Here is a 10,315-nt window from a genome sequence, read left to right on the forward strand (position 1 = left end):
TTTCCTCTCCCCCTCCCCCAAAACGTGTTCTTTTCTTTTTTTTTAATAAATATCTTAATTTTTTTATTATTAAAGTAGGGGTATTTTAGGAATAAAATTAAATTTTTTTCTAAAAAGGACGATTTTAATACAAAAAAACACGTTAAGAATGATTTTAAATCAAAATATACACAATGGACGATTTCGATTTTGACCCTCAACGTGAGGGACCAAAATCGTACTTATCCCTTAATAGAATTCTTTAAATATTATTTTTCATATTTTCTTATTCTTTAATTTTATATAAGTTTCTATATCCTTTCAATGTTAATAAATTCTTTTTAATAGGTATAAATTGAGTTAAATTCTAATTTATTCTCACATTTTATATTTACTTTTTGTTATATCACTATATAAATCAACATTCATTTTATATAATTTTTTTATCCCTTCTCACATAATCTTATATCTCTTTTTTTCCTACCACTTTCACTAAATATACGTAGTAAGTGACTATGTAATTGTATTTATTAGGAAGAAAATGATAGTGACTCAACCAACCATGAAAAAGAAGACTTGACTTAAATTACTTTTTAATCCTTTTGATTTTAATTGAATTACTTTTAACTATTTTATTTCTACTTCTCATGTACCTTATTATTATAGCTTAGGTTTTTTTTTTCATTTCTCTCATGACATTTATTTTTCTTTAGATTACTCTATAATTTCATATTCTCTTCTTCTCTACTTTTATATAGGATACTGTATGTCTTCAATGTTATATTATTTCTCTTTATTAGCAATAAACATAATTCATCCTCTTTTTATACTCACTCTTTTTTATGGTTATTACATAGTGTTACAATTTAGGATTCTTCTTCATTTTTCTTTTCACTCTGTTTTTTATAGTCTCTTACTATTTATTTTTATATAAGATACGATATGGTTTTAATGTTAATATTATTTCTCTTTAATAGGTATAAATTGAGTAATAAAACATAATTCATCCTCTTCTTTCATACTTAATTACTCCTTATATTTTTTATATAAATCAACATTTACTTGACATTTATTCTTTATCTTCTCTTTCACATAATATTATGCCACTTATTTTTTTCTCCGTTTTTACTAATATTTTGCACAAATATTTAAAAAATTCAGTTGATAGCCACAATTTTTTTTTTTAGTTTGATAAACATATGTATGAAGTAATAAATTCTTAAAATACTATATATATCCGATTTGAATTGATTTCAATTGATCCCTTATTATTTCTCCTACGTATTAGTAAGAGATAGGAATGACAGGATTTGAAATTTAAAAATTTATTATTTTTGGATCACCAATTTAGTATTCTATTCAAAATATTTTTTTTTATAAAATAAATAGATTTCAAAATAGATATTTATATGAGTTATAAGTAAAAATTTTTATTTAATAGAATTATTTTTATTTAAAGATTCTATTAAAATTAAATAAAAATAATTCTAAAATTCTGTTTCTTTGATTTTATTAAAAGATATAACTATTTGAAACTATTTTAGTTAACATTATATACAAATTCTATATTCTATTAGAGAATAGAATCCAACTAATTTAGAGTATTTTAACGTTTATATTTTTTTATACAATCTTTTTTAAATTTCTCGTAGAAATTGATTGCGTTGATGAATAAGCTTTCAATGCTGTCCAAAAACATTTCCTTTTACAAAGAGTTTTTTGGATTTTTTTTATCTCGATGTGCGTTTCTTTGGAACTGTCATGCATCTAATACAGTGATAGTGATTGCGCTGTTCAAAAACCTTTCCTTGGTGCGTTTCTTTGGAACTATCATGCATCTAATATAGTGATAGTGATTGCATTGTCCAAAATCTTTTCCTTTTACAAAGAGTTTTTTGGAACTGTCATACATCTAATATAGTGATAATGATTACACTGTTCAAGGATTTTTTTATTTCGGGTTGCCACGCATCTAATATAGTTTATTTTTTTTTTCTGGATCTCAAGGTACGGTCCATGCATCTAATATAGTTTATTTTTTTTGTTGGATCTCGAGGTGCAATTTTTTTAAACCGCCATGCAACAAATAGTTTTTTATTATGTTTAACAAAGAGTCAAAATTTTCTTTTGAATAATGGAAAGGGCGAATAGTGGGAATAAACCCGCGTCTTCTCTTTGGCAAAAAAAAATTTTATCATTGGACTATATTTGCATATTTGAATTGTATTTGATACGTAATATATCAATTTTATTTGTGTTTTTTAATTACTGACTTATGTGTGAAATTGGGCCAAAGACATCTATATAGTCCAAAATTTAATTTAGATGTCTAAATTATTACAATTAGAATTTTAAAAATCAAATTAATACACAACACAAATTTTAGAAATTATTTTAGAGATTTAGTCCCTAAATTCTTAAGCAGTTGCTATTGCATCTTTAGCAGCAACTGTTTTCACTGCAGCCAAAGTTCCACGCCCCTCTTCTTCCACGACAGCCTAAACTCTCTCAAGAAACTTATCATCCTCCCTCCTCAGGAAGAAATGGCCTGCATAATTTGTAAAGAACTAAGGAGACATGAGACATCAAGTACGAAAGAAACTGAATGTACATTATATATAGGATAAAACACATGCATAAACCAAATACAGAATAATATTACGTGAAAATTTTAAATCAAATAACGTTACTACATGTATGTCTTCATTTATAATTTTATATAAATCTAATTTATTGAATTTAAATTAGCCATAGTACTAAATCTAATTGATACATAGAGACTCTCTATGTAGATAGAATTAGGTAACTTCAATTTACATGCATTTGGAATGATAAGTCGAATCAATTGGATTCGATTTACTTGATTAGCACGTGCAATCCATATAAATAGATACTTATCAATTCCATTTACTTTGGATTTTGCTTTTTTTTTAATATTTTTAATACTTTTGAAACAGCACAAAATACATCAAACCCTCCAAAACAGAACAAAGAAATAAAGCATGAAAAAACAGACTCATGCAAAGAAACAACACCTAATAACATCACACCTATAAGTACAAATCAATGACGAGTAAAACATCACTCCTTCTCTATGCAATAGTTTTTCTTAATAGATATACAAACTAAAGAATAAGTACTACTCATTATGTATAAGCAACTTAAGTTTAGATTCAAATTAAATGCTATATGTAATCGAAATATCAACATACAATAGTAAATATAATAATGTAAAATAAACTATACGAACTTATTAATTTGCGATGATAAAAAGAATTAAATGCCATATGAGGATTAGTGATGATGAATCATTATTATTGTTGTGGTGAGCATACTTACACAGTTACACCTTCCATCTTGCACTAAAAAAAATGGAATTTGCTTTAGTAGCTGCATATGCATATAAAAGATTAGACAGCATAGCAGCTTAGTTTCTTTGTAAGTAGTTTTTTTTTTTAATCAAAGAAGTAATGTATAAAAAAAACAAAATAATTCACCAATCAATACAATAAGTTGAATCAATAAATTTAAATACCAACACAAAAAAACATAATAATTCAAAATTTAAAGTAATTCACCGTATATATAATGTACAGGAGCGTATGAGTAAAAGTAATTGCTTTAAAATAAGCATTAATTTTAGAAAGAAAAATCAAGGTTTTGAAAACCGGTGATGCAAACGGTGCGATCCCCTTCTTAAAACCGCGCCAGAAAGAACTGCTGAAAAATCGGAAAACCGGCAAAAAATTGGCCGGTTAGACCGAACCGGTGATCGGCCGGTTCTGCTAAACGACGTCGTTTTATTGTAAAAATTAAAAAAATAAAAAACTCACCCGACCCGACCCGCTCATGGAGCACGGAGCACCCCATCCCCCCTTCCCCCTCGACCCCCATTCACGCATTCATTCATGATTCATCTCACAGTGAGTGAATCAGTGAACCCTAGCCGCCGTGAACCCTAGCCGCCCAGTCGCCCTCCTTCGTCGCCGCGCTCTCGGGTCGTCAGCCACCGCCGTCGCCTGGTCCTCAGCCCCAGTAACCCTCCATCGTCGCCTGGTTCCCTGCCCAGTAGCCCTCCATCTCCATCGTCTTCATCTTCTGAACACCAGCAGGCAGTAGCTCGCATCGTCTTCATCGTCGCGCGGTCCTCAACAGTCAACACCAGTAGCCCTCCATCGACGCCAGGTGAGTGACTCGTCCTCTGCTCATCTTCTTTGTTCTTCGCCTCTGCTCATCTTCTCTAGTATAAGAAACATGAAATTGATACTCTGAACTTCCTCTGTGAACTACTGAACTTAGATTTCTGTTTAATTTTCTGTGAACTTCCTATGTGAACTTCGAGTATCTGTGAACTTCCTCTGTGAACTTCCTCTGCTCATCTTCTTCCTTCTTCGTTCCTCTGCTCAATAGCATGAGAAATAAATAATCTGTTTTGTAAATAATCTGTAATTTGTTGCTCAATTTCTGTTCGTTCCTCTGCTCAAATTTGTTACTCTGTTTTGTAAATAAGCTGTAATTTGTTGCTCAATTTCTGTTCATTCCTTTGCTAAATAAGCTGAAATTTGTTAATGTTCATTGTGTAGGCAGAATTGTGTGGCTGTTCATAGTGTAGGCAGAATTGTGTAGGCAGAATTGTGTGGCTGTTCATAGTGTAGGCAGAATTGTGTAGGCAAAAATTTGTTGCTCAATTTCTGCTCAAATTTCTGTTAATGTTCATTGTGTAGGCAGAATTGTTAGGATTCATTGCTGTGGCTGTTTTTAATTTCATATATGTTTTATTCATTTGCAAGGTTATTTTTGGTTGATTTTTTATTTAATTTGATAATGGTGTTTATGATTGGGGTTATCTGGTTTTCATTCTTTTTGAATTTGAAAATTCCTCCTACTTCAAACTGCTTATGCTGCTTTTCACTATTTCTGGTGTGTAACTTGTATACTTCTGCATGATTCTCTTTTGATTCCACACAAAGTTGATGAAAAAAACTGATTTTGTTATCTGGGGTAATCTTATTCTGTTTCTATCTATGTTTTCTTGCTAATGGAACATTCTAGTCTAGTTGTTTAGTGATCAGAATGTTATTCCTTCTTAACTTCATGGAATGAAAGAGAAACTACATTGCATCCTCAGAGTCAGAGGAATCAAAAACCATTAATTAATTTATATATTATTCATTTTAGTTTTATGATTCTATCAATTTGGTTGTGTACTTATTCTTCTTATTCAGCATAGGAATTTAGCTGTGTACTTATTCTTCTACATTGGCATGTTCATCTTCACTTTGCAATAACAAAAAGCTTCTCATTTGATTATCCATTAACTACCTCATTTTCTGGTACCATTCCTTTTGTTATGGCTTTAGCTGAAAAAATTGGAGGGGCTGGATGAGGAGACATTGATGCCTCAGAAGACATCTTGAGGTTTTGATGATTGATAACTCTTTAGGTTGACATTTAATATTTGATATTTCTTTATACAATTTAACTTGAGTTTGTATATTAATAAGATTATATGAATTTGATTGATGACATTAAATGTAGTTTTTTAAATTTGAAAACTATTTTAATATTTATATTATACTATAATATTATACTATAATTATATTTTAGGATGTTTATTTATAATTTATTTATTATTTTATTTTAAAACAGTTTTTCCGGTTGAACCACTGGTTAGACTGGTTGGACTAGTAAACCAGTGAACCAGTAGCTAGAGCAGTTTGATGACCGGTCCGGTTTTCCGAACCTTGAGAAAAATAAATGAATTAGAGTTAATTCACATAAAAAAATAATGCTATGAATTTAATTATATAATATTAGCATATATCAACGAAGTTCTAAATAACTAAATAATTTAATGTGCATAATATTTTTTTCTAAATATAAATTATTTTATTCCATTAAAGCAATTGAATATAAGTGATCCAAAAGAAAATAATAACAAGGTTAAAATGGAAAATTTTATAAGATGATATTTTCTAATATAACTATAAAATAGATAGCTTACCCGTCGTCAAAGGATTAATCGAACTTTTTCTTGGAATGCATACTTGGCGAAACGAGCTATTTCTATGGGTGACAACCACTTCTTCTCGAAGACCAGCATGTTTGGAGCTATCCATAGCTCCAAACTAGGTGTGCTGCTCTATTCCTGTCTCCGTTTCTGTGTTCTTCTTAGATATTATTCTACCATTTCTAAATTTCCTCAAAAGCGTCTCTCATTGGAAGTTCAGCTACATCTCCCACTAGAAATTCAGCTGATCTTCATGCACCAACAATTGATTCAGGACATGAGACCAACAAGTGAGTAACTAATTCTTCCGATTTTATTTTGCATGATTTTTCATAGAAAATTTTTATTCTTAAACTCTAAATAAATAAATAATTTAATGTTCTTAAATTGCTTTATTTTTTTAAGGATAGGTTATTTTATTCAATTAATGCAATTGAATATAAATGATCTAAACGAGAACAAGAAGAAGATCAAAATGAAAATTTTTACAAGACGATATTTTTTAACAATTACAAAACACATGAGTTTATCCATCATCAAAATACAGATACTAATCAGTCTTTTTCTTCAAATGCATTAATGGCGAAACGAGCTCATTTCCATGGGTGACAGTCAAACGAGCTACTTCCATAGGTGCAGCTTCTTCTCGAAGACTAGTAAGTTCTGAATTTACCGTTATATTCTTTTTTGTCTGTCTGGCTCTTCGAAGTTCTTCGCAGAGATTATTTATTTTGATTGATTATATTTGGGTACTTCGGGTTAACACTGTAAATTTTTCATAGAATTTTTTTTATTTAGCTGACGTCTCAGTTACCAAATTAAAGAGTACAAAGGCATTTGTCCATACTGTTCTGGTGGTAATTGCTCTAATGGGAGATAGAAGAACTGATAAGCCAATGAATATGCCGAAAAGATTGAGTACTGCGAGTTCTACTCTCTTGATCTGGTAAGTATGTCTTCTTCGTCCGAGAGTCTGGAATCTAAAGAATAGCTTGTGTCAAATTGTGATTAAAAAGTTGAATTGTTTTGTGTTTTCATTATCTGTCTGCTATAATTAAGACCGAAACCTAGATAAGTTGTTGATTTGGGCTTTGCGACAATAATTTTTGATGGGGTTAAATTGTTTGAGCCAAGAGTCTTGTATGTTTTGACTTGACTTGATTGTCTTCTTACCTTCTAGCAAACTCCTCTAATCTTGTGAGGAATTTATTCCAATGTCAGTCTTTAGAAACCTAGAATTTGGCATACTTCAAAGTAAGAGAGTGCAACTTAGTTTACAATCTCTAGTCCTGTTTTTTAAGAGTGTCAAATTAAACACTTTTAAATTAAAGTTCAATTCACCTTGAACTTTTGGTCTACTGATTATCTCTCAACTAACCTAGTGCATTCTTCTTTCCATTCTCTTTTAACCCCACAAAACTGTAGGACAACTCTATGAATTTCATCGATTAAAGTCTAGTAAAACTTAAAACAACTAAAAGTATAAATAGAGACAACCAGAGTTTAAATTGTTTCGTAGTTGAAGATTATTTGACTAGTAACTGGGGAGAGATAAAGCACTTTAAGGGTGATGTTACAAGAACAAACATGATTGACGAGGTTATACTTTGGAAGATGCAATTCAATTATTGTTAGAAAAAGATGGTGTCATAGCCAAATAAGTTACTATGATAGTTAATTACAAAAATATTGTTAAATGAATTGAAGGAAAAAATAACATTAGCTGGTAATTATGATTCTTGAGAAACAAAACAAAGAATTTATCCACATTTTTCAACATATGAAAGTGGTATACAAGGAGGACAAATGGTTTCCGACCATGGGAGTAGATTGCTTTAAATAAAGCTAGTAGGTGGACAACTAGGAGTTCATGAATCAAATGATATATGCATTCACAATAAAAGATAAAGATGCTTAGTAATACAAGGTGTTTATGTAATATATACATGTATGTGGTTGGTGAGTCATGAAATTGTGATAGTTTGTAATGTTAGGGGGATAGGTGTTACTAAAAAATCGGAAAATATATTGAATGTGCTGAGTTGGATTCAATATCCATGTAATCTAAATTTTTTTTTATGGCATTATCAAAGGGGATTATTAGATTCATAAGAAACTCTTTTATAATTCTCTATCTTGAGTCGAGACTTTTAAGACTGATCTAAAAAGAGACATTCAGGCAACTTCTTTAACTAGAACTTCCTTTCCATTATTGAAGAGTGGTGATATTTTTCAATGTTGCAGCTTCTTAATCACTTTTTTGTCCTTGATATATCCAAATGTAACCTTTTGGACCTCTGGACCACTGACAAAAATCCAAAATGTTTGTCTTGACTTCTAACATTATCGATCTGTACAATTTCAGCCAGCCTTTCTATAATTTTTATAGGAGTGTTATTGTTGAAAAATACATAAAATTTGTCTAAATTTACCACTTAACTACTAATTTCACGATAGCTTTGTAGTACGTTCAACATATTAAAGCATTTTGTCTCCTTACTTTATAAAATAAAATTGAGTGATTTGTAAAAAATAAGTGACTTACTTTCGAACGTCTATAATTCAATCTAATTCGAGTAATCTCTTGTATTCTTTTTAGTGTAAAAGATTTATAAATAACTAATCATATATTATTATATTAGTAAAAATAATTATTTTTCACAATCATTATTTAAAAAGACATATAAATGCATGAATTTAATTAATTTGTAATTATACAAAAAAGTTTATATTAAAATTAACTCACATATATGTAAAAAGATAAAAACAACAAAATCTTGTCCCACTAGGTAGGGTCGGCTACATAAATCAAACGACGCCATTGTGTTCGGTCATGTATCATGTCTACAGAGAGACCGTTTATATGTAGATCTCGTTTGACCACTTCATGGATGGTCTTTTTAGGTCTTCCTCTTCCTTTCACCCCTTGTCCATCTTCTATCTCATCCACCCCCTTAATTGGGTGTTCTGTCGGTCTTCTTCTCACATGTCCAAACCACCTGAGACGCAATTCAACCATCTTTTTCACAATGAGTGCTACTCCAACTCTCTCCCTTATATCTTCGTTCCTTAAAAATATAAATATTATTGAGTTTTTGCAAATATCAAAATTGACAAATATAATATTTACTTAAATTGATAATAATAATAATAAATTGCAGTTTTATTTGAATAAATATTTTATTTGATCACCTACTAATTTAAAAACTTAGCTATACAAGGATATACATAAAATATATAATAATTAAAAAAAATATCTGACAAAAATCGAATAAAATAAGAGAAAGAAGACAAGAATGTAAATCTTCTCCTTGCTGGTATCCGTTTTCCAAGATTACAACCTTACCACAAACACAAGACTTACGTAGCCCAGATTGATTTTTAGTTTTTTAAAATCAATTATAAAATGAGGGAAAGAAAATAAATGAGAAATGAGTTCTTGATTATTCTTCTTTTTTTTTTAAAGATATCTATGTTCTAGCAAAACTTAATTATCTATAAATCTTTATGAGATTCATAAGTTTTTCTATTAAGGTATATAAGTTGTCTTAAGTTTTTAATAGTTAAAAACCTATGAATATTCATGTTATAATTCGAATTTATATGTTTTCATAAAAAAAAAAGTTAAAAACCTATTATTTGTTTTTATATTTAATTATATAATATCATATTAATATTATACATAATTATATTTAAAAAATGATTTAATTAAATAATAATATAAATATGATACTAAAATAACATAATAAAATTGAACTCATGATATTTGTATGTTTAATTAGACATGCTATGGCAATTACTAATCTGTGCTTCATAGGCTTAGAATAAGAAACGTAGAGATAAATACATAAAAAAAAGTCTCGAAAATAGAAAAAAATATAAATTTGAATTAAAATGAATCATTCATAGGTTTTTAACTATTGAAAACTTAAGACAACTTATATATCTTAATAGAAAAACTTATGAATCTCACATTTTTAATAATTAGAGATTTATAAATAATTAAGTTTTGTTAGAACATAGGTATCTTCCAAAAAAAAATCAAGAACTCATTTCTCCTTTATTTTCTTTCTCTCATTTTATAATAGATTTTAAAATGAACTTTATGTTAAACTAACTTTATGTTTAGAACATGAACTTTGAGTTTATAATATGAATTCATGTTAATATTATGAACTTTATGTTTATAAATTATAACACGAACTTTTATGTTATAAACATAAACTTTTATATAAAGGCCAAATAATTCAGTGTAATTCTATTTAATTTGACTCTTGAATTATAATTGGTTTTTTTTAATCAAAATGAATTTATTCTTAAATTATA

General features: G+C 28.9%; 2 long non-coding RNA genes across 4 annotated transcripts in view; one reads left to right on the forward strand and one right to left on the reverse strand.

Annotated features, from left to right (window-relative positions):
* The window catches only part of LOC110269915, a 4,129-nt gene extending 2,240 nt beyond the window's left edge, over positions 1-1,889 (reverse strand). The window contains exon 1 of the long non-coding RNA XR_002358757.1: positions 1,677-1,889. This is a non-coding gene — a long non-coding RNA (uncharacterized LOC110269915). The remainder of the gene's footprint in view (positions 1-1,676) is intronic.
* Positions 3,856-10,315, forward strand: part of LOC107628968 — an 8,406-nt gene continuing 1,946 nt past the window's right edge. The window contains exons 1-4 of one of the 3 annotated variants that reach the window (XR_002358754.1): positions 3,856-4,164; positions 5,340-6,111; positions 6,210-6,645; positions 6,788-6,935. This is a non-coding gene — a long non-coding RNA (uncharacterized LOC107628968). Of the gene's footprint in view, positions 4,165-5,339; positions 6,646-6,787; positions 6,936-10,315 lie in introns of all 3 variants that reach the window. The other 2 variants (XR_002358753.1, XR_001617890.2) reach the window with 2 other exon arrangements.

The sequence above is a fragment of the Arachis ipaensis genome, chromosome B03 (genome assembly GCF_000816755.2).
Source record: "Arachis ipaensis cultivar K30076 chromosome B03, Araip1.1, whole genome shotgun sequence".
Taxonomy (NCBI): domain Eukaryota; kingdom Viridiplantae; phylum Streptophyta; class Magnoliopsida; order Fabales; family Fabaceae; genus Arachis; species Arachis ipaensis.